The 24,445-nt window shown below is 42.1% G+C and overlaps 1 protein-coding gene across 2 annotated transcripts in view; it reads left to right on the forward strand.

Annotated features, from left to right (window-relative positions):
* Positions 1-2,750: 2,750 nt before the first annotated feature.
* The window catches only part of RHOH (ras homolog family member H), a 45,777-nt gene continuing 24,082 nt past the window's right edge, over positions 2,751-24,445 (forward strand). The window contains exon 1 of one of the 2 annotated variants that reach the window (XM_057309559.1): positions 2,751-3,243. The gene's annotated coding sequence lies outside the window, so the exon portion shown is untranslated. Of the gene's footprint in view, positions 3,244-8,385; positions 8,901-24,445 lie in introns of those variants that run through there. The other variant, XM_026508776.4, reaches the window with a different exon arrangement.

The raw sequence follows: 24,445 nt of genomic DNA on the forward strand, positions 1-24,445 counted from the left end.
GACTCCCCGCTGAGCAGGGAGCCCTACGTGGGGCTCCGTCCCAGGACCCCGGATCATGACCTGAGCCGAAGGCAGACACTTAACCGACTGAGCCACCCAGGCGCCCCTCAACCATTTTTAATGAGAGAATGGAATCTTAAAACAAAAACAAAAACATGAAACTACATTCATCCAAAGCTAAAAATCTACATACAAACTGGGTATTTGTGCAAAAAAATTTTTTAACTGCTATATGTAATTAAAACACCAGTGGTCATTTTATTTTCAACCTATAACATATCCTGACTTCCTTGTGTTCTTTATTTGTTCCTTTAAGATGCATTTTATTCATTTAAGAGAACCACCTGTTCAAATTTTGAACTGACAAACCATATCAATTCTAGTTTGTGTGATTTTCAGAAGACAGTACCATGCCCCTTCTATAAATCAGTGTGTATCTGTAACAGCTTCCAGAACTTTATTGAGGAGTGCATGTGAAGCCATTTTTACACTCATCCTTCACATTGTCAGAGCCACTATTCAGTAGTGGCTGAAATTCCTCTGGCCTATTTGTATAGTGGCAATAGCTAATAAAACCAGTATCTAAAAATGGATGTGTCTAAAATTCATGACTATCCATAGAAGCAGGAAATGAGAGGCATCTTAGAAAAAGACAAAAGCAGCAAAGAACCATTCTTTAAAAACCTAAGGAATAGGGAGAGGGCAGAGGAAAATATTTCTGTTTTTTTGGATGAGAATAAAATCTGGAAGATCAGTCTTCTCCAATACGCCATGTGGCGTTCAGGCAAACAGGCTGGGTGCCAGCCTGGGCTACCCACCTGATGTGGGAGACCATCCTAACAATTGACATTTAAATGATACAGCTGTATCCTGTAGTTGAGGGTACTGTAGATACTGGCAAAATTCCACTGGCCACCATCGCAGAAATGATTTATGGAATCAGGTCAGGCCATTTATTGCCTCAGCAATCTTGAACCACGTACTAAGGTTTTCTGTGCCTCAGTTTCCTCCTCTGCAAATGGAGATAACAATGGTACCTACCTCATACTTGTTAGGATGATTAAGCAAAAAAAAAAAAATCATATAAAGTGTTTAACTGGAGCATGTTAACGCTCAGGGAAGAGTAGGTCAGTGTCACTGCTCTTACTAAGTTATGATCATGAGTTGGTTGAAAGGAGCGCGGGAGCAGAGAAGAGCGAGCTAAAGGACAAGGCTGCTTTGAGGCACTGTCTTGAAAAGCTCCTACCACCCTGGAATTTTCCCCTAGGTATTTAGCTTTGGTCGTATTTCTCTCTAGATGTCAGCAGTCCATCATGAAATGACTTACGAGGATTCAGAGAAAAACTCAGGGTGGAGAAGGAAGCATAGTGGAGGGCTGGGGCCGAGGGGTGAGCACCCACAGACCTCCCCCTTCTAGCTGGGCAGGGCCACCTCCAGAGATGGGCAGTCAACTCCCCTGTCCCACGGAGGGCACATGAGGAAGCAGGGCTTCCAGCACCGAGCAGAAGGCCCACGCTCATTAAACCTGGGGACGCTGATGTGAAGGGCCTGTGAACATTAAAATTGCTACTGGGTGTTTGAAAAACAGACTTGAACTCCCTCTTCTTCCCAGTGTAGATTTCCCTGAATTTCGTATGTAGATATGCACCTTGCTCAAGCTTTCTATCCTTCTTTTCTGCTTTATTTCGCTTCTTTGTAATTCTCATGCTGTAACAGGCTCTGTTGCTAGATGATCGTGTCCATTGCCTTGCTCTCCAGTACACGCAGACTCATGAGAGCAGGCTGTTTTATTTTTGTGGTTGTTAATGTTCACTGCTGTCTCTCCAGGGCCCAGCACAGTGCTTAATAAATATTATAGCAAGTGTTCAAGAAATATTTGTTGGAGGAGAAGAGAAAGGACAAATTTCACTTATCTTAAGGTGTTTGTAGTGTTTGAACAGATGACCTCAGGCATGTCTGAGATTCTGTGATTGTCTGATTATGCATAAGAAATAAAGCGCCATTAAGAACGTGATTTTAGGGACGCCTGGGTGGCTCAGTCGGTTAAGCGTCTGCTTTCGGCTCAGGTCCTGTTCCCAGGGTCCTGGGATCAAGTCCCACATCAGGCCCCTTGCTCAGTGGGAAGCCTGCTTCTCGCTCTGCCTTCTGCTCCCCTGGCTCATGCACGTTCTCTCTCTCTCTCTCTGACAAATAAATAAAATATTAAAAAAAAAAAAAAAGAACTTGATTTTAAAATTTCTAGATCTTTGGGATGACTGTCTGGCTCAGTTGGTAGAACATGTGACTCTTGATCTTGGGGTTGTGGGTTCGAGCCCATGGTGGGAGTAGAGATTACTTTAATAAAATTCTAGATCCTTTTAAACTGTTGAGACAATAAACACATGACATTAGAATCCTATGCATGATATGTAAGCTTGTATCACTTTATTCAACCACTGGGCACTGGCAAAGCTTCTCAAATTATGAAATTAAACACTTGTTATTCAAAGAGAGGATAGGGGTAGAGGGAAAAAAACCCCAGAAGGCAAAAGTCCCAAACAGGAGTGGCTATTAATAGCCACCATGTAATGAGCATCTACTGTATTTCAAGGATTCTACAGATCTTTTAAAGTAAAATCCTTCCAAGAGAGATATTATTATACCTATCTTCCAGATGGGAAGATCCGGGCCCTATCCTTGCAATTAGATGGAGACGGGATTTGAATCTTTCTTTGTCTTAATTCACATGGACGCTTTCTCCAAAATTTCAGATTGTACAGCCTTCAACCTGTTCCCTCCAGAACTGTGCAGGAGATCTGTTATTTTGAAGAGATGGCAAGTTAACACTCACCGGTCTCTGCCTTACAACTGAAACGTTTGCAACCCCCGCTCCGAGCAGGTGCGCTGAGTTGCAGTTACCCTGTGATGTTTGCGCCCAAACTACAGATCCCTATCAAGGCAACGAGTAAAATATGAATGTGAGAAGAAGCAGTGATGGCCTTCTTCTTCTTCTTCCTCTTTTTTAAACAAACCAACATTTCTGCCTCAGAGTGAATGTTGTGCCCTTTGCAGGGGTCTCCTGGGAGTTTAATGCACTTGACCGAAAGACGCTGCTCTGACATCATGTCTCGAGCTCCTCTTCTGGATTTGCTCTGAGCCCGAGGCACGTTCTTTTACCTTACTTCCATGATAGCAAATCGTTGTCCTTTTCGGGTGGACGTGATTTTGGGAGACGGCCCTTTGGAGCTTCATCCAGTGAATAAGGTGGGTGACTAAACCAGATTATATTTGGAGTTAAGAACATGTTGTGAAGAGAGTGTGGTGATTACGGTTTTCTTTTGTGGTTTATTAAGCTGGGTTGGAAGGATATTGTAAAAAGGTTCTCCAAGTTCTCTGACGAATGCCTGCCGTGTTGGAAAAGTGCCTCAGCTGCTGAGCGACCTCTTTGAAGGGTAATGGTCATCTGACCCCAGGAGCTCTGCTCTGACAGTAAAACAAGAAAAGTACCATAACTTCAGAGCCACAGCTTGAATGACTACTTTGGGTGCTCTCGTCCTCTGCAAGGAGAGCCCGCGTTGGTGTGAGTGATGGCTCTGCACTAAAAAGAACCAGGATGTCAATGTTTGCTCGAGACACACAGTTACACAGAGCAAACACACCCGGATAAAAGTGGCAGTTGAGAATTCTGAGAACCTCACATTCACTAAGACAAAAGGCAGCATGTTACATTAAAACAGTTGAAGAGAAGATAGATGATGACAAGAACAGCGGGGGAAATGATGGTTCTGGCAATAAGAGGGAAGCGAGGAGATGTTTGAAACGATATTCTTATCTGCTGAGGACGGCTCTTATTTATACTGAGTTAAAACATGTAAAGAAGAAATTGTGCATGTGATGTCTAAGCCTGCGACGTTTCTAAGACATCTTAATATTTAGAATATTTAAGGGCATTTTACACGAATGTATTTTGCACTGACGTATTATACATCAGAATTAAGCTCTTTCTCTTACAAAGGGCTAGCATTTTACAATCCCCATCATGAAGTCTCTCAATCAGAAGGAATGTGTGTTTTGGCTTAATACAGTTATCACGCAGTGGGGAGCTGGGTAAGAATAATTACAGTATGACTAATGCCCTGGGTTTTGAAGCATTCAGACAAGGTTTTGGTATGTATTTTCCATCTTCAGAACCCACTGCAATATTTTATCTTATTAGGTGGCATATCACAGATGAGGGTCTGTGTAAACATTAAAAGCTACCCACTAAATCTAAATCATTTCAGTTAATAAGTTAATAGTAAGAAGAAGGAGGAGGCATCTTACTAACCCAGGGGAGAAATAATTTAGTAAATGACTGATATCGCAAGGTTCCCAAGATTTTACTATTCAATATGATTACCATCGTCATTAAGAGCTCTCTTTGGAATAAATGGCAGAGAGCCTTTGCAATGGGCAAGAATACCACTTACGCACAAGTCCAGGGTACGCAGATGGTTGTCTTGTTATTTACATAAAAATCCTCCGTAAAAGAGGTCCTTGTTCTTAGGAGACTGTTAAAGAGAAAATAAACCGTGCTTCTTCCATAGCAAAGGGCATTTCAAAGGAAGGCGTTTTGAGAAAGCCAATCTTGACCTTTAGTGGATTGTGTTTGCCTGGGAATCTCAGAGGAGGGGCACCCAGGAGAGAAAAAATGGACTTGTGGCCCCGGGGGCTCTGGCGGCCCCCCTTTCCCATAGCGGCTCAGCTCTCTCTTTTGGGAGACAGTGGCATGAAGAACCAGGACAGCCGATGGGCTAAATCTTTGTTCTGCTTTTCATAGGCCGTAGAGTTTCATTCCACCAGCTGAGGTCTCCTTGGCTGTAAAACATATTTTTAAATGTTTATCACATAGGCTATTGCAAGGCTCAGATGAGAGAATCAGTCTAGTTCAGCAAGTGGCTCTTGGGTGACTGACGAGTCAATGCCTGAGATACTCCAGTGAGCAAGGCCAGGCCCTGGGCCTCGAGGGCCTTGGAACTGGGCTTCACAGAGCTCCTTGGTGGGAGCTTTGGCAGTGTCGACATGGGTGGTGTGGGAGCTCATGGGAGGTGGGCTCCCAGAATATGGCTTATAACCCGGGTCAGGTCCCTATTAGGAACCCCATACCCATAGCTTCCTTCCCGCCCACCGCTCTGAATTCCCCAGGATTTCCCCCCACCTTGGTCCCAAGGCCAGACTATGGGGCATCAGAACGACACCCTAAAAGGTTCGTGTGGTTTGTGTATCTGTGATCGTGTGGTGGGTACGTGTATTTTTAAGTCATTTGCTTCCGCCCCTCAACAGGACCCCTGTCTATTAACAGAGTGGGGCAAAAGCGAGAGAGAGAGACAGAGACAGAGACAGGGAGACACAGAGAGGGAGATTGGGAGAGAACCAAAAAGAGAAATTTCCAGAAAAGGAAGAAAGTTAGATCGCTGCCCCAACCCGCTCCCACCCCCAGCAAGAACCCCCTACCCCCCCAGGATTAAACTGTATGTGAAGGGTAGAGGTGTGGAAGAGGCCATAGGAGAGAGGTGCTCACGTCAGGAGCAGGGGGAAGCACAGAGTCTACATGAGAACACCAGAAACGACAACCGTGCACACAGAACGAGCCAGTCCACCAGAAGAAGAGGCGCAGCCAGGGTGCCACGGACAAAGGGGAATTTCTCAGCCGGATGCAGCAACGCCCTTCCCAGCACCACCCAGGATGCGGTGGGAGTGCTTGGACATCCGGACACAGTCCACCTGGCCTGGCCCTGGGAGTATGTCTGCCCTTTTGTGGAGAAAAGGCACAAGGCCTGACGCCTCCTGCTTGTGGCACCTCTTGCTTTGTGTCTCGAAGGGCAGAGTCTTGCCTCACCTTCCATGGCAGGTGGAGGGGGCTGTCCAGGCAGGCCACTGTCCCTGCCCGACTCCCCCGCTGTCTCAAGGGACGCTGGGACACAGAAAACCCCTGGGTCTCTTGCTGGAAGTATGACCAATTTTGAACCCTTTGCCGCCCCCAATCTTTAGGAGCTTGGATGAGGAAACTCTTCTAGCCCCCATTTTCTGAACAAAATCGACATTGAGCTCCATCTCTGCACTAAACTGGCCCCTCACAGCAGTGCGAGGGACAGTGTACCCTGTATCAACTACCACCGGCCGGCACACTCTCCCCTACTTGTACCCCAGGATTACCTTTAGTCAACTCTCTCGGGAGAGGAAATCAGCCTACATGGAGAAACAAGGCAAGGAACCGCTGCCCAAAACTAGTCGCTGGCTGGGTTTAGTGCAGGACAGTGTTTCAGCCGTGCCGTCCTCTCTGTGAGAATCCAGGGCCGAGTTTCGCTTTAGTCTCGGCATCCCGAACAATAACCCAGTGATTTTATTGAGGGACCACTCAATTTTTCATGCGGCAGAATTTTTTGTTTCGTATGGTAGCTTAAAAGCTTAGAACCACAAGGCCCCTCTTTTCTGTAACCTCACCCCTGGTTTTAGAATTTCTGTCTTCATTTCTCTCTGTGTCATCTTTTCATTTCCCATTTTTAATTGGTTTGATCTTGCTAAGGTGTGTGTATCTTTACAAGCTGCCCTAAATCTTTCGATGAGCAAAACCAGAGGTAAACAACTAAAGGATCCACAAGCCCTGTGTTTGGCTTACCTAATAATATCATGATGGTGATCTGGCTTTCCGTAGAGAATTTTCTAGAAGGAGATAACATACTTGTCAGTGAGCTCAACGATCTCCCCTGGCAGATTGAGTTCTTCCTGCACACTAACAAACTGACACTCGGGTTCCTGTAAGTGTGTCTGATGGGCTTAGTGAGTGCGTGTCCCTCTCTGAGAACGCTCGTCTTCTACCCTTTATGCCCACCACCGCTGCACTCTAGACATAGTAATCCTCTTCCACTCCCTAGAACATGGCAAACTCTTTCCTGTCTCAGGGACTTTGCACATACAATAGGACGGTCCTTCCTCCTGCTCTCTCCAGGCCTCTCTTTCCCGTTAGTAGAGCAGTAGTGGTAGTGGTACATGAGAATGATCGGGATGTGGGGGGCGAGGGTATATTAATACCCAGGCTCCAACCCAGACAAATTAAACTAGAATCTCTAGGGGTGGAGCCTAGCTACTGGTATTTTTTTTTTAAAGCTTCCCAGATGATTCTAATTCTTAGCCAGGGCTGAGAATCACAGGTCTCAGCTTAAATGTTAGCTTCTTAAAGAGGCCCTCCTGGACCACATCCAGGATATAGATACTGTCTTGCTGTCTAGCTCAGCTTCTTTTCTGGTTCCTTTGTAATAATCGCTACAATGTGTACTTAGTGCATGTATTTGAATGGTTTTGTTTGTTCCCCGCTCCCCCCACCCAACTAGGACATAGGTGCTGTGAGGACAGGAAATAGATCTGTCTTGGTCTTTGTGCTTCTCTTCAGTGCACAGTGTCAGGTGCATAACAGGATTCTGAGTCTACAATGATAAGGATGGCCCTCAAATGATGCTACTGGTCTGTGGGGCCTCCTGGAGGCCAGTGAGGCCCCCTGGAATGTTATGAGAGAATCCATGTCAATGCTCAGTGGCTATTTTAACTGGTAAAATGGTTGCACACACTTGCCTTTTACCTGACTCCTGTGTCCCAGGATTTTTCAAGTGAGATCTGTAAATAAATCCTGATTCGGAGTATCTCCCTTATGAGCATGTCCTTCTCCATTACTTGATTTTAACCATTCTGAGTGAGAAATGGCATCTCATCTCTGTGTGGTGGGAGCCCTACTCCAGCACCCCACACTGATCTTACACATAGTAAGGGCTGTATAGATGTTTGTCGACTCGAACGGAGTTTACTGGATCTTTAAGGCACATAGATATTTTGACTACGATCTCACCCTGGGCCGTAGCATTTGGGGGCAGTAGCTTTCAGGGATTTGAGGCATGGGGGAGTGTGAGCACGTCATGAAATTTATCGTTCTAGGCAACTTCACCGTAACCTAGATGCAGATGGTCTCTACACCTGCATTGCACAGAAGGAAAAAAAAAAGTAAATTTGTGTTTAGAGGCAAATAATGAAACTGTGAGGAGTCTGAAAACAACTCAGTCACCTACCTCATAACGCAGGTGCTGGTCCAAAAAAGGGTGAATTCATGGTGGGGCTGCCTCAGCTCTCGCTCTGGCTGAGTCAGTTCTTTCTAAATTATTACTTGATAGCTATTAATAAATCAAAGAAAAACAAACTAGCCACCTACTGTTTTCCCTCCACAGTTAGTATGTTCACCAAGCGGACGTGTACGTTCTCAGGAGTTTTTTTTCCTAAGCTGAAATGAACTAAGACCAGTTAGAGGAGTGGACTTTTTTTTTTCTTTCCTTTTTTTTCCCCTGCTTTATTTCACTTCCTTAAGGAATCATCTGGGTTTTTCACTCTTCCTTTCCTCAGTTTTACACTGGTGATTTGTTGGTGGGAATCAGAGGGGCCTCTTCTCTGGGAAAGTTTTCAATATATTGTCACGGAGAGACACGCACGTGCGCCTGCACACACACACACACACACACACACACACACACACACACGGGTAAACCCACACAGATGAAATCCCCTCTTCAGAGAAGCCAGCTACAGGAAACTGACTTATGCACAGGAACTTGCTAATCTCTATCGTCACATTCGGATTGTTCCTGCCACCTCAGTCACCGCGCACGCTAAACCCAACCATCTTGGGCTGGATTCTCTACTAGCTCAGCTCTGACATCTTTGGTTCTTCCAGTGTGAATCAGGGATATTCTTGGGGAGGAAGGAATATGTTGATTCCAGAAGGAAATCCTAATAGTGAAAGGGCTCGGGCAGCTTTTGCTTTTCCTTACCTGCACTGAACAGATTGACTTCCGGAGTCAGTCATTTTGGTGTCAAGAAATTTCTTCAGCATTCTACAACAGGTAAGACTTTGGCTTCTTTGAAAATATTTCCTCAGTGTCAAAAGAAATCTCTCCAATTTATGTAGCTTTTACTCTAGGCTACACACAGTAATGATCTTGTTCTACCCGTTGTAAAGGATGAAACCATTTTATGGGGGAAAGTGGAGTTGCTCTGGTGTCCAGCTCCCCCTGCCATCCTGACAAGATGCGTATAGCTTTTGAAAAGTTACAAGTTATAAGAGTTGGCTTTTGTTTTTTCAGATATTCTTCTAGAGAATTCAAATGCTTGTGATCGACTATGACTGAATTCAAATATTTGGGTAGTTTAAATATCACTCTATGCTTGATAAGTAAATATAAAGATCCTCTCAGTTGTACAAATAAGAGGGTTTGTTTTTTTTTTTTTAGACTTATTTATTTGTGAGAGAGAGAGAGACAGCATAAACAGTGGGAGCGGCAACAGGCAGAGGGAGAAGCAGGCTCCCTGTTGAGCAAGGAACCCGATGTGGGACTTGATCCCAGGACCCTGGGATCATGACCCGAGCTGAAGGCAGATGCTTAACTGACTGAGCCACCCAGGTGTCTCTGTATGAATAAGATTTTTAAAATTTTCTTAATCAGAAAAGAAACCAACCAAAATCCCGATGAGGAAGGATCTGGATCAGGAATTCCTCGCCTGTCTGTTCCACCGATTGCCAATGCTCAAGTCCTCTTTCTACAAGTGGCATATGATGCAGAAGTATTTATTTTTAAATTGACTTAAATTAAATTTAGTTTTTGAGGTGGTTTGATTTGGAGACATGCTGTGAGGTACCATCAATAGCCTGGGTTGTAGCTAAATAAAGCTAGGGAAATCACTAGTTTTAGGTGCTTCCCTAAATTAAAGCTGCCATTGAAATATTCAGGCAAGCAATAAATAGTCAATAATCACTTATGATTCCAAGCTGGTGCTGTGGAAGATATAAGAGAAATATAAGGAATTCTCTACCCGAGGAATTTATAATCTAGTAGTCATGGTGAGAAGTGAAATTCAGGAGGCAGTACAAGGTGGGAATTGTGTGAATATCAGCGTGATGTGGGCTATAAGTTACAGGAGTTCCAAGAAGGGGGTTTAAGGGTAAGCTAGAGTCGGTCTGGAAGACATGGTCTTGGAAAGACGTGAGATTTGAGTAGGTGGAGAAGGGGAAGGTTAATTTGTCCAGGAGAACTGTGTGGGCAGAGGCACAAAGGTGAGACTAATGAGATGAGCAGTCCAGTGGAAGAGACCGGCCCCCCAAAAGAAGAAAGTTTGTTTTACACATAGTCAGGAAATAAGCTTGGAAAATTCAGGTGTAGACAGTTTACAGAGGACCCTGAGAGGCTGCTGAGCAGAACAGATGCCTTTTGATAGTGTTCTGGTCTTCTTAGGCCCTCAGGCTCCTCTTCTCAGCTCTCACAGCTCTCACAAAATTCCAGGTGACAGGGAGCCCAGAGATCCCAGCCTCTTCATGGTGAGGCTACTTTATGCATCTCCACGTGTGTGACCTACCACTTGCCTTCCCTCTACTGGCTTCCCTTACTACACCACTGATGCCGAGAAAGGTTTGTGCAGCTGGGGGTGCCTGTAAGACCTCCATTTCTGCTTCTTTCATGTCTGTCATCCAGTATTAAAGTGGCTTTCCTCTTCGGAGGATGAGTTGGTTGACCAAGCGAGCCTCTAGTCTTCAAAAGCCAGTCCAAACATTCCATGAAACTGTGTTGCTTCCTTTGCATACCTGAATGAGATGTTACGGATCAGCTGGTACTTTTTCCCATGATTCGGAGCCCTTTTATTTTTCCTGAACTGTGAAAAATTTGCATCCACCTACTAACAGAAATATAGTATGGTGAGCAAGAAACCAGACTTTGAAGACAGATCACCTTGTGTTGAATCTGGTGCTGTTGCTTCCGAGCTGTGGGAACCTTGGACACACATTCTTCAATCCTCAGATTAAAAACAAGTATTTGTAAAGGAGCTCAGATAACTGTAAATACCTATGTCAGAGAATTGTTGTAAGGGTAAAAATGAGATAAAAGTATGTAAAGCATTTAGTCTAGTGCCTGGCATAAAATAAACTGTCAAGAAATGTGGCTATTACGGTTGTTATTAAGGACTTGGTAGGGACGTGAGAATGAAGATGATGTGCTCCCCAGTTGGGAAAGAGATATCTGTAAGTAACTCTTTTAATGCCAGTGTTCCTTTCAAAGGAAAATGGGGCTAACGGGTGAAGGCTGGACATTAATATTTTTTTGAGCACCAAGTATGGAATGGGGACAGGGTTGTCTATTTTAGAGCAATAATATATATGAAAAAAGGAAAACAAGATTAGAAACTGAATTTTTAGTCTTTCCATATATGATTGTCGGACTTACGAGACGGCGCTCTGAGGGCCTGCTGTGTTTTTTGTGAGCACCCGGGGCTGTGTCGCTCTCTGAATGCTCTGGGTGGAATGTTAGAGGTGTTTTTGGCATTCGAGGCAGAGGCAGACGGTGACTCTTCTTCCCTGGCCAGCTTAAATTAAATTATTTAATTGCATGGTATTTTAATTTTAGTGCTAGCAAGGCATAGCCAAAAACCTACTTCTATTCATTGACCATGTTGACAAGGAGAGCCCACAGTGCTTATCTGTGTTCTAGATGCTTGGGTGACCCAAGATTGAAAAGTGTCTTGCCTTCCTGTTCCACTATCCAGACTAGGGATTTTTGGGGGGTAGTAAGCACCCTTTAAAAAAATGCAAATATGGCCAAAATGTTCATTATACAGGGATTTCTTAATTATATGTGCGGTTTGCCTTGGGCAAATAGTAATATTGTTTCCCTTCTAGAGCCCCACTAATAATAGAAGGGAGGAAAGATGGGGCTTTGTGTATGCAAAGGGGTGAGCCCAAGTCAGGATGGGGTGCCAAAGTGGGGCATGACAGAAGTCAGCACGACAGTAGTGGGTGCCGGGGTGGGCGGAGCAAGCAAGGAGGGTGTCCGAGATGGAAAGGGTGAATGGCGGCAGGCGGATGGGTGCCAGAAACAAAGTCTTCTCCTCTGTGGCTCTTCAGTCATTTGACTCGAGCAGCTGCTTGAAGCCCAAGCACCCTTTTGGTGCTTTGTGTAAGAAGATGTACTGTTCTCTGGATGTGGACAGTTGTTCAGAGATGATTTGATTTATATGGTTTTGGCCTGGAATCCTAGTTCCTAGAGTTGGCTGGACATCAAACCCACTTGGGGAATTTTAAAAACTAGCACTTCCCATGTATCACATCGCAGCCCTGGGGTTTGGTCCAGGAATCTGTGTGATAATCAGTACAAACCCTTTCCCCCAGGTGGCTTGGAGACAGTTGTTCTATAGGTAAGCTTTTGAGAGCCATTAATTCAGAACTCTTCTAACAGGGCACCAAGATGGTAAGTTGAGTAAGTGCTGAAATGAGGCCAACTGATCTTCTCTTTGTTGTGATTAATATCGACATACAAAAGTATTTTCCTTTGTTTTGAATTTATTTCTTAGGAGAATTCCTGGGGGTGGGATAACGGAATTAAAGGTGTGGACATGTTTAGAGTTTTCATCAACTATTTACATTTTAACACTCAAGTGGTAGGGCGCCACTTTAAAAATTCTGTTATATACATGTAGAGGCTGTTCATTTTTACTCAGGGAAAGCCCAAAGAAACGAATTTGCTTTCAAGGGAGAAAGTGCCAGATCACCCTTCCATTTCTCTTTTCCAGTAAAACAGAATACTAATGAATTACTTTTGGAAGAAAATTTCAAAACATTACAGAACACTCAATTGCTTCTTAGAGCCTAAGTTGTAGCCTTCTTATCTCTACGCTTAGTTTCTTGTAATACTGTAGTCAGCAGTGACCTCTTCCCCATTTCGTAGAAAAGAAAACCAAAGAAGAGAGTGGTTAAGTAACAGGCAGTATGGTTCTAATCACATTTGCCATGAGAACTGCTCATAGTCAGTAATTCAGTCATTGTTTGAGTTAGTAAATAGTTGAGTAGTTGTTATAAGTGACCCCATGAAAAAACACTAGTGGATAAGTGCGTGAAGAGTATTGTCCAAATTGGGGGAGGGCAGGTGGAATTAATTGACCCAGATAAACCTCCTGCTCTATTTTTTTTTTTTTGCATTATGCTTTATTCATCATATATTTGCATAACTTGCTAACCTAAAAGCATGGTTATTGTTTGTGACAACAGATGGGAATAGGGTGAATTTTCAGTGACTCCAGTAAAAAAAAAAAAAAAAAAAAAAAAAAAAAAAAAAAAGACGTGCTCTTGCGAAATATTCAAGTGAGATATTTGTAGTGGTGTGTAGGAGCCTGCCTGTGCTTGTTTGCAAGAGCTGATTGTAATGTTTCCAGAAATTTTGCAATTTTGTTAAACACAGCTGACACTAAAAATTAAATTCTATAACTTACAGTTCAATAAATTATGTTAAAAATAAATATAGTAAATACTCAAAACACATTACTTCCTATTTACTACATTTTACTATTATCGATGCTCTTCAATTTACCTGTTTGATAGAAACATTATATAATGGTGTGCTACCAAGCATCTCTTTCCAACTCCGCATTGAAGTTCGTAGCTTGAACCTGGACCTGGTAGGAGAGTTTACACCACGGAAATTGGCAAACATCATAAAGAAGCCTCCACACACTTTTTTTGAGGAGAGGCTGTTAAACATCTTATCGGTATACCACCAAGGAACTATGTAAAATACAAATATGGCAACTCGGCAATATGTGTTAAGAACCATTAAAATGCTCATATATTTTGATTCCTTAATTCTATCTCTGGGAATTTATTCTAAACAAATAATTCAAAGAAGGAAAAAATAACACGCAGGAACATAGTCCCTCATAACCTGACTAAGGAATAATGATTCTGACAGCATTAACTCCATGGAATACTTTGTAGTCATTAAAGGTAATGACTTTGTGGTAGTTATGAAAATATATTTGGTATGGTGTTAAATTAGAAACACAGGATTAAAATTTTCACTTATATTCTGATTTTGTTATGAATGAAGATTAAATGTGAGGGTAGAACAATGCAAGCATTTAGTGGGTTAGTGCGGTGAAATGATAGAATTTTGTTTTTATTTCATTTATTGGAGTAGTGGTGTGTGTGTTTTTAACAAATATGGAGAGGGCCTGTAAATAAGTGTCCTTAAGGGGTTTTAACATGTAACTGGGAAGACTATGAGTTTTGTGGTCCAGATGAGGTTTGCCTTTGATATGCAGATATGACATGCAGATATGTGACTCTCCGGGCGGGGTATTGCAAAGGGAGTTTGGACCCAGGCAGTCCGGAGCGGTGGATGATAAGAGGGTCTCTTTCTTTCTTTTTTTCTTTTTTTTTCCTTCAAGATTGATTGATTGGTTGATTGATTTAATTGAGAGAGAGAGAGAGAGAGCAAGTTTGCATGTACACCCATGAACAGGAAGAGGGGGAGGGTGGGGAGGGGAAGGGGGAGGGACGTTGGGAGAGAGAGACAAGCAGACTCCCTGTTGAGCTGGGAGCCCGATGAGGTACTCAATCCTAGGACTCTGAGATCATGACCTGAGCCGAAATCAAGAGTCCGAAGCTTAACACCCAGGTGCCCCACAAAGGGGGTGTCTTTAGAGCAGCTCAGGAAGGAGGAAGGAGTGACTGGCTGGGTACTAAAGACTTGTTAACGTAGAGGCCGAAAAATAGCCAGAGAAAAGCAACTGGCAAAGCCCAGAGAGAGGAGAGGACATTTCGTAGGAAAAGACAGGGAAATGCTGACCTCAGAGATGAGCAAGATGGATGTGAAAGCAGTTCCATTTAGATCTGAAAGCAATAGGACTCAAACCAGCGAGGAAATGATTCTTCTAAATCATGGGTTCTCAAATTATAGTGCTTTTAAGGGTCATCAGGTTGGATGGGGGTCATGCTAACAAATGCAACCTTCCGGCCTCTGCCTCTGTGGATTCTGGTTCAGTTGGTCTGGCGGTTGGCAGGAATATTCATTGTTCACAAGTCTTCCCACTCCATAAAGTTTTTTTGATACAAATGGTCTGCAAATTATACTTTGAGAAACACTGCCAGATTAAGGGTAATAGTTTGAATTGGCCGAGGGAATGTGTATCAAGGAGTGTGTGTGTGTGTGTGTGTGTGTGTGTGTGTGTGTGTGTGTTGGGGGTGAGGCTGTGACCTTGAGGCTTAGGATCTAAGGGCTTATGATGTGAAGGGGTATGACAACAGAGAAAGCCCAGAAGGGACAAGTCACTGTATTGAGTCTATAGAAACAAACTAAAAACAGGAGGCCATCCTTATGCCACTCCTTAACTAAATTTGGTTGTACCACCAAATTCCCTTTCACCGTGAAATGACTCTTGTGAGGCCTTTGGACCAACTGGAAGTAGCTGTGAATGAGGGAACTACATGGTGGTAGCATAGAGAGGAGGCCAGGGGGGAGTCTAGGTCCCATCAACATTCTATTTCAGACCACCGGGAGGTGGTAATTAGCGTGCTATGTCCAGAAAACATTTTGGGCCTCAGTGTATGATAACATTACATTAAAGAAGCAAAGAAAGTCTACTTTTTAATGAAATGTAGTACTTTCTATATAGAACTGTACCACTCAAAATAGTAATAACACTTAGACATATGCCATAACAACAGCATCTCACAAAGTAAACATATGAAAGTGAATGATATTGCAGTACCAGGAGCCATGGTACTGAGATTATCTGTTTCTCTGGCTTTAGAAGAACTCTAGTGATTGTAATAAGCTTTCAAACAGCTTTTCATGTCTTGGGTTCTTCCAACTTTATCCTGAAGTTGAATGTTTTACTTTAAAAAAGTTTCACATTCCCTACCATCAGGGGCGCTAGTCTCTTGGGACATAGCATGATACATCCAGAATAAATCACAACACTTCTTAGCACTAGAGGCTCCACTCAGGGTCTGTTGGGCGTGTGAGGGTGAACCTCCTGACTCTCCTAGTCATGAAATACCCGCTTGAAAGGGTTTTTCATGGACTGATTGGCTTAGACTTCAGAGCAGTGTTTCCTAATCACTTTTTTTTTTTTCTTTTTTGCTCACAAGTTCCTTTAAGAATCTGTTGAGAACCAAAAACCTTCTTGGGAAAAAGCACAGGAATGCAGGAACATACATATTCGCCAGACAATAGTAGGGACTTGGGGGCCCCTGAAACCCACCCGTGACTTCCCACTAGTCCAGAGTCCTCATATGAAGAGCTTCTGCTCAGAGATTGTCAATACAAAAAAGTTCTGATTATTGCTGGTGCTGGATTTAGCTGCCAAAGAGAAATGCTGACTTTCCAGGTGATGGTTCAAATGAAGACAAGATGGCAGATGTACGTATAATTTTATTGTACTGGATCTTTCACTTGAGTAAACGCGTGGACGTGTGGGGCGGAGTTGGTTTTCGGAGTATCTGTGACTCATTCTCTAAGTCCTTAATTCTGAATTCTCTTATGTGAAGCCGGAGTTCCCATTTGGGAAAGCAGGTCTCTCAAAATTCTACTTTAATGTCTGATTTATGGTCATGCGGTTCCTTTTGGAAATGCAGGCAGTTGTAAAGATATGGCCAACTCCAGAGGATAGCGACAGGTGTGGGGCCAACGGTCGCCCCTCGGTGAGTACTGGATACTCAGTCAGGCTGCTTTTTGGGGGGGAAAGGCTGCAGCCTGTGTGTAATGTGCTTGGTTCTGAGTATAAAGCATAGGTTTTCCTATCTGAAGCTGAGCGTCTGTATAACTTTGGAGATAAGTCCTTTTCCTGTGTAGCCATAAACCACAGAAGCCCAGTTGGTCATCTTTTGTTAGTGGGTACCTGACTTGCAATTTGGAGAACTGGGTGTTTTTGGTAGGAAGATCACGTCTTCATTAATCTCCTATCTGCTTGTACTTTGATAGGGGCTCAGGCAAGGTCTGGAGATTTACCCGAAACCCAACTGTTTAAATTAGCCAATTCTGTTAAAAGTGATAAGACCATGTTATTGTGTCATGTTAGTAGAGTGGGCAGATACAGGATGGGGAGTGGAAATGCACCCCATCTTCAACCCTCCAGAGAAAAAAATATGTGCAATTGGCTAAATGAATTGTGAAATATGAGTCAGATTTCTCTTGGTCTTCCATAGCGTAAGGATTATACATCTTTTTCTTTTTTAAAAAAGATTTTATTTATTTATTTGGGAGAGAGAGGGAAAGCACAGAGGGAGAGTGAGAGGGGGAAGCAGGCTCCCCACTGAGCAGAGAGCCCGACACGGGGATCCCAGGACCCTGAAATCATGACCTGAGCCAAAAGCAACCCAGGATTATAGATCTTTTTCAAGGTAGAAAAAGAAAAAGAAAATGTATGACAAATACATTCAAGTAATTAGTGCAGCTCAACTTCTATAACCAGTTTAAGTATTGTACACCCATGACTGGGTCTCCTGCCCATTTCAATACAGTGTGTTCAATGTAGTCAATTTTATTTTAATTTCATACATTCGACACATTTTAATAATGATACTGCATCATAGAATATTCAGTTTCAGCCCACAAAACAGAAATAGTCCTTGTTCGCCAAAGGCCAATAGCAAGCCCTCCACCCCTCTTGTCTCCTGGACGTTGCCCTCCCTGCTGTGTCCTTATGCCTGCTCACCTAGTTGCCAATGCGGAGAACTGACGGCACGTATCTCTTCCTTAAGGCCCTTGCTTTCTTTCAGAGGATCTTTTCTTTGGGACAGGACCCCGACTTTCCTTTCCTTTCCCCACTACCATTCCAGCTGATGCCTTCTTAAGCTCTTCCGAACATACAAATCTCAACCCAAGCCTTCTTCTCAGTTGCCACACAAATTTTTTCCTGTCTTTGCTCCAGCTGAAAGTGATCTCCACCATGATTGAGACGTGTAAGAATGCCTGTGATGATTCCTCCCAACAAGGAAAAGGAAAGCCATATAGTTCAATCCAAATTTAAATGCTGTAAAGTCACTGCCATCAACTACGAAAACGCTCGAAGGATTTAGAAATCCCCTTTGGTATACTTTCTTTGGATAAAACCTGGTTTTCCTTAAGCTCCAATATCCTTGGGCAGTAACTTGCCAAAATTTATATCCAAAGTCTCTCTCTCTCTCTTCCTCTGGATGTGATGAGGGAGTAGAGGAGGGTGTTGGACGTACATACAGGAAATAGGAGGGGAAAAGGCAGAAAAATCTCACTTGTTGACAGTACCACAGTTTCCTACATCTGCTAAAATAATATTGTCACTATATTCCTATATGTAGACTATCTGGTAATATCAGAGAAATATCTGTAACAATGTGGACTTTGCCACTATAATAGCAATACATGTTCATCTTAGAAAATGTGGCATGTAACTTATAATTTAAATATAGGTGTTTATATTTTATTCATAAGTATTTAATGAAGTTTTTTACATATTTAAAACGCCATCACGCTAGTGCTTTCCCTCCAAAATGTGCAGAATATACAGAAAGGATCTCAAAGGAAACGTTGCTTCCTAATGTGGTAAGAACACAGCCGATGCTGAAATGGATCCCTTGAATTAATGAAGGGCTGGAAAGTGTGGTCTCTTTGCTGAGTCCTATCACTACCTTTTCTTTCTTTTCATCCTCCCTGTCTCAGGAAGAGCAACTTCTAAATGTGGATTGAGGCAATGTTTCTATTCAATTCTAGAGCCATAAGAACACATGGACAGCAGGGGAGTTCTGTATAAAACCTGGATCAAAATTTCAAAACCCAAACCAATAGTTCTGGATTTCCCCAAGGGCTACCCATTTGATATGTCATCCAGGAAAGACCCAACACACAGATACATGGAAGGATAAATAGAAGTTTCTCTTCCAACAGGGGCTAGACTCTTGTGGTTTTCAGTGTAGAAACTAGATTGTGCAATTGCACTCATGAGAAAAAATCACCAGCACTTTCAGCTTTAGCTTATGTTCAAAATTTTGTTTTCGACCTGAGACCAGCCAAACTTACAAAGTTATATGATTTTAAAGCTTCCCCTGGTTAGCTGGTCTTTTCTTTAGAGGTCGTAATGATCATGACTTAAAAAAATTTTCCTACATTCATTCACGCTACTTGGAATTTAAATGTTGGTGTTCCTTCCGTTATAGATTTGGTCATGACTGGTTTTATTTCTCAACAGGTATGTGCTCATTATTTTATCTGTCAAGTGTAATTACTTCTCTCTCTCTCTTTTTTTTTTGCCAATTTTGAGAGTGCTGAACAATTCTTAAATACTAGATCTTTTTTTTTTTTTTAAGATTTGACTTATTTATTTGACAGAGACAGCCAGCGAGAGAGGGAACACAAGCAGGGGGAGTGGGAGAGGAAGAAGCAGGCTCCCAGCGGAGGAGCCTGATGCGGGGCTCGATCCCAGAATGCCGGGATCACACCCTGAGCCAAAGGCAGATGCTTAACCACTGTGCCACCCAGGTGCCCCTAAATACTAGATCTTTAACAAGTTAATTACTGGGGTAAAATGCAGGATAAATAACAAAACAAATTCAGTTGCCTTCACAGTCTTTTAGAGCTTGATCAGGAACTTTCAAATTATTATCAAGTTTTTCCTTTTCCTGTAAAATATTGGCCAAAGTACAATTTATAAACAATACCACCAGCCAGTCAGGGAAAAAGAGTCGAATGATCTTTTTTTCTCACTACTCAGGAGGCTCTGTCCTAAATTATTATTTTGAGTTATTTTAGATGCCTGTAGAAAGGCCTCTTTTCAGAAAAATTGCAAGGAACTGGGCAGCAGGAATGAATAACCTTAAAATGTTTATAGCCTTTGACCCCTTCTAAGAGTTATTCGTAAGAAAAGAAGAAGTATTTTATTATAAAACAAAAACTTTTTAACACAATAATTTTTTTTATAATAAAGAAACCTAAAAATCAGCTAAAATGTCCAACAGAAAGGTATCATTAAATAAATTATATTTAAGCCTACTAAATATTTATTAAAATATTTTTTGAGGGATGTTTAATGAGTATAAAGTTAGAGTATAAAATTATATATTTTTGCTTAAAAAGGCCTCTATATGTTTTTTATACTTGAATTCAGAATGTGAAAATAAACCAATATGTTAAAAATTATCATCTAGTGTGTGGTAAGATTACATATAATTTTTAAATGTTTTTTATTTTTCCTGTATTTCCTGTAATTATCATGTATTACTTATATAATAAAAAGGCCAACACTCCTTATTAAAATAAAGTCAATTTGTGGTGTTATGCTAATAATGAAGCTAGTAAAATGATTTTGATATGAGAATTATTTTGACATTTTAAAGGCAACCCAATGCTTTGAGAGCCCTAAACCTATAATTAAATTTTATCTTTTGAGATTTAGAGGGATCTCAAGTCTCTTATATCTTGAAACTTGATAAGCCTTTCGAAAATCACTTTTAATGGGAGATGTTGGAGTTATTAAATAGGTTTGTGAGTGGTTTACGTTTTTAAAATAAGAGAGAAATAGCTTTAGCTATAATAAGAATTTAAGGAAAGTATAAAACATGCAATTGATGCATATAGATGACTATTTAAAAATTTTTATGTGAAAAGAGTCCCAAAGGTATCCTTTAAGAGGCACATTTTCCTGATGCATCTAAATATTTAACTTAAAGATAACTGACATCTAAATATTTTGAAAGACATACCTACTAGGCAAATCATAAATGTATTCATTCTGGCATAATGTAAGAAAATTACCTTGTAGCCTTTCAGGCATTTTTCTACACAATAATATATCTGAAAGTCTATTAGTTTTAAATGCTGAATATTGGAATCTTTTTAAATTATTTTATAGTTGATTAGTTTAGCAAAGGAGAGAATTTTCCTTTAAACATGAGTGCAGTTTCCTGTTTGATTTGTGTAATATTCTTGGTTATATGTTTTGTTTTTGTGTGTGGTTGTCTCTGGCTTTGGTTTAACAAAACTCATGATCTCGTCAGGACAGCTGTGGTCCGTGAGACATATCATATAGGTTCGTAACGATTTCAGCTGCAACTTATACCATACCTGGCTAACAGTAACTTAACAAAAATCCCGATAACGTCTCCCATATAACAAGAAGTCTGGACGTCTCTGTCTCTGTCACGGGCTCAGTGGCTCAGTGGCTCAGTGACACTGTGTCTGCAGTTCTCTTGTCTTTCATTGTGGTTGCAAGATGGCTGCTGCAGCCTTGAACCCTGTGTATTCATCAAGCATCTAGACGTGTAGGGCTGGGTGGAGATGGAGGGAGGTGAAGTTGGCAGGGGCTCTCTCTTTTTCTAGGAAAGCAAAAAGTTGCCCAGACATCTCTCAAACAGGTAACAGCTTCAGTGTTGCTGCGGGAACTGGGGAACATGGCCAACCCAGCTTCCAGGCAGGTGGAGGAATAGGAAACAGAATTGCTATAATTGCCTTAGACAAGGCATCCATAATGGGGAGGGTTGGGGCGGGGGCTGGGCGAGGGTGGGATAAGGTGGTGGGATAGGGATAGGGTGGTGCTTTGATATCATCCCTAACGGAAGATAGAGTTTTTTAGTGGAGAAAAGAGGCAGAAAAAAATCTTACTCTTTTTATGGGTAAAGATACACAGATATACACAGATACACATATAATACATGAACAGACATATATATGGTATTAAAATTTCATGGGTGGGGTGATTAAGAAAAAAGTGTTTAAAAATGCCCTTGGGGATGATTACAAAAAAAGGTTGAGGGGCACCTGGGTGGCTCAGTCGGTTAAGCGTCTGACTTTGGCGCAGGTCATGATCCCAGGGTCCTCAGGTCGAACCCCGCATCAGGCTCCCTGCTCAGAGGAGAGCCTGCTTCTCCTTCTCCCTCTGCCCCTCCACCCTGCTTGTGCTCTCTCTCTCTCAAATAAATAAATCAAATCTTTAAAAAAAGAGTTGAGAAATACTGGCCTCGACGAAGTGTGATTCATTCCTGAGGTTTTGCACATAGTCTTACAGACAAAATTGGATTCTATTACTAATGACAAAGAGAGGCATAGATATTGAATAGAAAACTAATGATGCCTGCCACAGATAATGTCATAAATTAAATTAATGAGCAACTTACATGATCTTGTAATTGGCAGTCTTCTCTCGTTGAACTATGAATTTCTTAAGCTTAGGAACTGTGTCTGATTCATCTTTGTATCTTAGTACACCAGACCCTCCATATATATATTTTGTAGATCGAATGGAACCTAACATATGTTTCACAGCTAGACCAGGTACCCCCAAACATTCATTTGAACACATCTGCCTACTCAAAAGCCTTTAGCTGCTTCCCATTCCTTATAGGCATGAGGTCTGCTTGTCATTCTCATTTCCTACCACTTCCTCAACTGTTCCCTGGGGTCCCCACACACTGATCTGCTTGGTCCCTAAACACGTCTTTGGTCTCGATCATCTGTGCTTTTGCCCGTGCACTTCCCTCTCTTGTTAATCATCTGACTCCTTTTCCCTCGAGACTCTCTTCAAAGTCCCTTCCTCTGGGAGTCCTGAGGTGGTTCCACTTTCCTGGAAGGCCTTTTCCTTCCTCTCCAACTCTTTCAAACCCTTCCCGGTACAGCCTAGTTTAAGTCCTGCTTCCTCCCCGTGTTCTTGATGGTGCCCCCAGCCCACATGCTTCTCCCTGTGTCATTCTTGGACGTGCCTCATTAGATAACTCAGTGTACGTAATGTCTTTACTTGTTGCCTGACTCACGCATCTGTATCTTGTCTCCACAATGGGCTACATTCCAAGAGAGCAAAGCAACTCCTACAATGTCCGGTGTCGTGCTGTGCATCCCGGAAACAATTAGTCAGACTTGGTGAAATGATAGATATAATTGATAAATAGCAACCAATAAAATGAAAGCCAATAAGTACTTGGCAATTCTGTTTTCTCCAGTTCTAAAACGCACTGTATTTGTGTTTTAACATGAATATACCAGGCATCATTGGGATCCGTTCACAAGAGAAAAATCTAAAGGCCTTACTGAGGAGCTAGAAGCTGGCGCCTGCCCTGTTCTGCCTTCCAGTGACTGATGCTCTCTGCGTGAGAGAATTGGAGGCATGGAAACGTGGTGTAAAGCTCAGGGCTTTGAAGTGAACCAGAGACAAGTTATTTAATCTCTCTGGACCTCAGTCATCATATCTGTGAAATGGGGATAGTATGATTTACCATGTGGGATTGTTGTGAGGATAACATGAGGTCATATGTGAAAGGGTTTGCTTCAGGATCTGGTTCCCTCTAGGCACTGAATGAATGGCGGTGTGGCTCCTTTGGCTTGTCAGCCTGATGTTTTGGGGTGGGGCAACATGTTTTTGCTTTACTGAATTTCCCTCTCAATATTCCCTTGAAAAGAGGTGGTAACTTGTGTGTACTTTTTAAAAGGGTATTTCTATCTGAGGAATTGACATAAGAGTAGTAGCCACATTCCATAGCATTTTGAGCCGGAATGAAACCCTCTTGTGTTCTGGATGATGAAAGAAACACTTCAAGACAGAGAGCAGCTTCCTCCTCCTTACAAGGCCAGTGGCAGAGATGAAATTGAACCCAGATACCCTGACTCATGTTTGGAACTTTTTCTCCTTGTCTAGGGTTGCCAATCTGGCAAATAAAACCCCCCCGAAACGCCAGTTAGATTTTGAATTTCAGATAAATAACTTTTTAGGACAAGTTATGTTCCATGACCATCAGTTAAAGCTTAAAAAACCAAATTAAAATTTTTTTTTGGAGAACAAATGAGAAAAGAATAGATGTGCAGGGAATATCTGGTACATAATTATACTTATTGTCAAGATGTTTTAATAGGCATTGAGACTTTGCCTTTACAAGGGAAAAAGGGTACTTTGGTGAAGTGAGAGTGTTGATTTCTTTAAAAAGTTGTTTTATTACGAAAATTCAAATACATCTAAAAGTCCCCATGCCCATCACCCAAATTCAGCAATTGTCAAGATATCGCCATATTTGTTTCAACCTCTTTTACCCCTTTGCTGACGTAGTTTAAAGTGAATCCCAGACATCATGTTACTTTATCCGCCTATGCTATACATCTCTGAAATCGAGAATATTTTCTTACACTACCATGCTGTCATTATCCCACCTAACAAAATTAGCAATGATTGTTTGGAATTTCTTTTTTTTAAGGATTTTATTCATTTATTTGAGAGAGAAAGAGAGAGAGCACAAAGGGAGAGTGAGAAGAAGAAGCAGACTCCCCCCTGAGCAGAGAGCCTGATGTGGGGTTCGATCCCAGGACCCTGAGATCATGATCTGAACTGAAGGCAGATGCTTAACCCATTGAGCCACCCAGGTGCCCTGAAATTTTCTAATACCCAGTCTATAATCATATTTCACAGACCGTCTTAAAAATATACCTTCTTACAATTGGTTTATTTAATTCGGTATCCAGAAGGAGTCCATCCATTATATAGGTGTTATGTCTCTTAAGTGGCTTTGATATTCCTAATTCTTAGTGACAAAAATGAACCGATGGAGAAAGACACCGGTTGATGTGTTGGGGTAATTTTATCCAGCTCATAGCAAGTTGCTAGATTGCTCTTATGTAGA

This window comes from Ursus arctos, unplaced genomic scaffold, assembly GCF_023065955.2.
Source record: "Ursus arctos isolate Adak ecotype North America unplaced genomic scaffold, UrsArc2.0 scaffold_9, whole genome shotgun sequence".
NCBI classification, from domain to species: domain Eukaryota; kingdom Metazoa; phylum Chordata; class Mammalia; order Carnivora; family Ursidae; genus Ursus; species Ursus arctos.